Source organism: Falco naumanni, assembly GCF_017639655.2.
Source record: "Falco naumanni isolate bFalNau1 chromosome 20 unlocalized genomic scaffold, bFalNau1.pat SUPER_20_unloc_2, whole genome shotgun sequence".
Lineage (NCBI taxonomy): Eukaryota > Metazoa > Chordata > Aves > Falconiformes > Falconidae > Falco > Falco naumanni.
Window position 1 is genome coordinate 119,937 of NW_024427346.1, and position 4,742 is coordinate 124,678.

The window sequence follows — 4,742 nt, forward strand, 5'->3', positions numbered from 1 at the left end:
GGAAAAGAATTACCTCAGACAAAAAACAAAAAAAAAAAAAAAAAAGAGAAAAAAAAAAGAATGTGTTTTTAAAAACTCTTTTTATCTTCTCAGAAAAGGAAAAAAGAGATTTTTAAAGAGTTTTCAGACCTGGGACAAAGCTGCCTCGTGCATTTGCTTCCAAAAGGGGTGGTGGAAGAAAGGAAGAAAGAAAAGAGGAAAAAAAAAAAAAAATCCAACAAAAAACCAAACAAACAAAACTTGAAGCTGTTACAAAGATGAAAGTTGAATGTATTTTGGGTGCTTTTCACGTATATTATGCCATAATTTTATTTTATTTTTTTTTAATTTTTTTTTTTTTTTTAAAAAAAACATTGTTATTGTAGCGTTTGGTGGAGTAATGTGTCTTCAACGGGAAGAGTGTTAGTGCCGTAGTCGGGAAGCTGTCGCCAGCACCACTTTTTGGATCCGGCTGGATCCGTCATCCCGCAGCATCTCCCACCACATCCCGTGGGGCTGGGGACCGGGGCTGTGGGGAGGGGGCTCCTGCCCCTGTGCGAGGCTGGAGACCCCCCTTCCCAGTGTGGTTTTGGCACTGGGGATGGGGCTGCTGCCGGGGTTCCCCTTTTCCTGGGAAATCGGGGAGTTGGGGCTTCCCGCTGCCATCGCCACCGTGGAACGCTGGGATGCTCCAGCAGATGCTGGCGGCAAACTTGGGGAAATCACTGTCGTACCCCACCCCCCCACCCCCAAAAAAAAAGTCTAGCAGGGCTAAGGGTGGCCCACAGGGCTTTGCCCGGGGGGTGCTGTTTGCCCCCCCAGTTGGGGAGTGGGCTGCGGGGGCTGCTGGGGGCAGGACACAGCCCAGCTCCCCCCACCTCTTGCTGGGACGCAACCCCCCCTGCACATCCACAGGACCCCCCACCCACTTCCCATCACCACATGGGGTTGAGGTTTTTTCCCCCCCTAGTTAACCAAAATAATATTTTTTTTTTTTCTGATTTTTTTTTTTTTAAGAGTTTTATATTCTACTGGGGGGAGGCAGCTGCTCTGGGGTCACCCACCGGCACCGGCCTCTCCGAGCAGCCCCCCCATAACCTCAGGGTCTGCACATGCAGAGGATGCACCCCACGTGGGGGCTTCCCCTTCCATCGCAGGAGCGTGGCATCTCCCAGTTTTGGGGTGTTTTCCCCAGTTTTGGGGTGTTTTCCCCAGTTTTGGGCAGTTTCCCATCTCCCTTGCATGCAAAGGGCATTACCAGGGCAGACATCTCCCCCCCACCCCGACCCCCCTCCAAAAAGTGGTACTGGGTTCCTGAAGACTTATTATTATTATTATTATCATATTTGACTTTGTACACTCTCTGTAACCATTTCTACCTCATTTTGCAACATATTGTACATGAAAGTATTTAATTCATGTCTTATTAATGTCTGAAAAAAAAGAAAAAAAAAAAGAAATGCTTTTGAACTGTAATGGTCTACCTCAAGAAATGCTGTATTTTAAAAAGAAAAGTATTACACAGTATTAAAGAGTATTAAAAACGCCCGGCTGAGAGCCTGTGCTGCCCCCCTCCTGGATTTTTTAGCCCCCCAGGGTGGTCTCTGGGGGGTGTTGCAGGGGATAAGGGGGGACATGGGGGGATCTTGTGGGGAGGGGGTGTTATGGGGGCGCATTGCGGCCAGGGAAAAGGCAGAGCCTCAGCTCCACATCCCCCCCCAAACGCATTAGGGGTGATGGGGGTCCAGGTGTGCCCCCTCCCCTCATTAAGGATGGGGGTCTAGGTGTGCCCCTTCCCCTTGTTAGAGGTGAGGGGGGGGCTGGGTGAGCCCCATCTCTCGTTAGGGATGATGGGGGATCCAGGTGTGCTCCCTCTCATTAGGGGTGATGGGGGTCTAGGTGAGCCCCCTCCTCTCATTAAAGGGGGGCCCAGTTGAGCCCCATCTCATTGGGGGTGATGGGGTCTTGGTGTGCCCACCCCCTCATTAAGGGGGGGTCCAGGTGAGCCCCATCCCCTCATTAAGGGGGAGCCCAGGTGAGCCCCATCCCTCATTAGGGATGGGGGGCTCTAGGGGTGCCCCTCCCCTCATTAAGGGGGGGTCCAGGTGAGCCCCATCCATCATTAAGGGTGGGGGGCTCAGGCATGGCCCCTCCCTCGGTGGGGCAGAGGCACGGGGAGGGGCTGCCTGGGGGCAGTGGGCACTGAGGGCTCTCTGAGGAGGGGGCTCCCCCAGGGCCTGGGGGGGGGGTCCCCCAGGTTTGGCGGCGGCGGCGGCGGCGGCTGCTGTGGACCCATCCAACACCTGCAGGTACGAGGGGTGGCTGGGGGGCAGCTGTGGGTGCGGGGAGGGGGCTGGGGGTGTGGGGGAGGGGGCTGCCTGCGCTGCCAGCTTCGCTCGGGGCTGGCTGGGGTTTGGTGCCGGGTGGATTTTGTCCCTTGGGTTGAAGTTTTGATTTTTTAAAGCTGATTTATTTGCACCGAGCGCTGCCGCCGTCGTCGTCATTGTTGTCGACCCCGTGTCATGTGTGTCCCCCATCCCCACCCCCCATTTATTTCTCAGTTTTTCTAACTGCCCAATTACAGAGTATTCATTTACCTGTGGCATCCTCAGCCCCATTTCTGCTGGTTTTTTGTGGGGTTTTTTTTGTTTTTTATGCACATGAAGTTCATAGGCTTGGACTATTTTTTTATCTTGAATTCAGTTAATTGGTTCCCTGCGTCTGGGGAAATTTGGGAGTCACAGGAGCGATGCTGGGTCAGCGGGGAGGTGCTTTGCTCTGTTTGGGTGACAATTTTGTATCTTGAAATGAGTTAATTCAGTTAATTGCTTCCCCTGCGGCCGGGGAAATTTGGGAACCGTCGGCGCGATGCCGAGCGAGATTCCTTGTTCCTTTGGGACCAGCTTCGGCATCGCTGCGGGCACGCGATGGGGGAACCCTTGGGATGCCCACGATGCCCCCGATGCCAGCACTGCCACCCTGCTCTCCGTGCTGCGCCTTTCCCCGGTGCCGTGGGGTGGTTTTCCGTGTCGGTGTCCCGGGAATGTTCCCGGCAATCCGAGCTGCACCGCAGGCACGGATCAGCGTGTCCGCTCGACGCCTGGGCTCTGCCGTGCCGATGCCGCGGGGATGGATTCTTCACCCTTTACTGCTGCGGTTAAGGGGAGTAAAGGGAAAAGCTCCCAGCCAGGAGCTGCTTGCTTCCTTGCTTTCCCAAGCCTCATCCAGGTTAATAAATGATCCCCCCACCCCCCCCCCCCCCCCCGCTGCTGCCCCCCAACTTCTGCCTCCGCACCCAGCCTGGGCGTTAAGCTCATTGGCAATATCGGGGTGCAGCCCGGAGGAGCACCCAGCATCCCAGAGCAGAAATAACTGTGGCGATGAGTGTGGTGGCTTCGGGGTGTCTCAGTGGGTGGGAGGTTGGGGAATTGGGTGCCGGACCCCCCGTCTGGGAGGGGACCTGGTGGCATCCCTGGCCAGTGGATGGGAAGTGCCTTTGTGCTGGAGCATCCCGGAACGATGCGGCAGCTCCGGCCTTTTCTTGGGACCCCTGAGGTTACGGCGCTATAAATAAATTACTTGGTGGATGGGCTGTGGAGTCAGGAGTAGGGAAAATGGGAGGAAGGCTCCCTCCTCCTCCTTTTCCTCCTCCTCCTCCTCCTCTTCCTCCTCCAGCGAAGGGAGGCTCCCCTCCACCCACTTCAAGGGATGCAGAGCATCCCAGCTCCTAAACCTTGCGGATGCTCTTTGTGCCTTTGCTTTGTCCGACCCCGGGGTGAGCGTTGGAGTTCACCCCCAGTGTGGGCAGCACCGGCTCAGTGTTGGCTTTGGGGGGCTCCCCCCAGCTCCCCCCACCCGGCCCTGGGGTGGTGGGACAAGCATCAGGATTTCCTCCTGCCCCCGGGCTGGTCCATCTGTCCTGGCTGCGTTTTCCTCCTATGGAGACCTGAGGAATGGTCCCAGCTCCCCCAAAGATGCTCCCAGATCTTTTGGCGATGGCGTTGGTACCCAAATCTGGCATCCTTAGGGAAAAATTTTCCTAACATCAGCGCAAAATGGAACGTTACAGGGATGGGGTTGGCAAAGACCACCTGGTGCTGGGTCCTCCTCGCTGCTTCTCCCGTCGGATGCGGGGAAGGAGCCCCCCTTCCCGTGGTGGCAGGAGGGGAGAGCAGGAACGGTTTGTGTAAATCACTTTCTGTAGCAAGATTCACCAGGGGTGTTGAGGAAAAAGGGGTCTCATCCGAGAAGCCCCCAGGCCAGGTTGACTTTGGTGTTTTCATGCAGAATTGGTTCGTTTTGGGGTTTAGTTGCAGCTCCCCACCCCCACCCCGGGGATTTACGGGGGAACCTGGGCAGCTCTGAACCCGTTTGTGCCACAGTTCGGCTCCCAGCAAGGCACAAATTCCTGCAAAACCCTCCTGCGGGTGCTGCGGGGTCAGAGCGGGGGGCTGAGACCCCGGCGCGGGGGAGAAGGACCCCTCCTCACCCCAGCCCCCACCCCAGCAAGGCGGCGTTTGCTCGGTGGGTCTGGGGCTCTGCAGCCGCAGTTTCCCATCTTCTCCCAAAGGATCTGTGCAGACCCCTTCCCCCCATCCCCGTTAGCCATCCCGGGGAGGTGGGATGCGCTGGGGAGCTGCGGTGCTGCCGGTTTCCATCCCCGGAGCAGGGCTGCCCCATCACAGGTGACTTGGGGTCCCAAAATCCTTGTCGTGGGGGCACTGGGATGCCCGGCAGCTTTGGGGAAGCTGGGAGAGGACAAC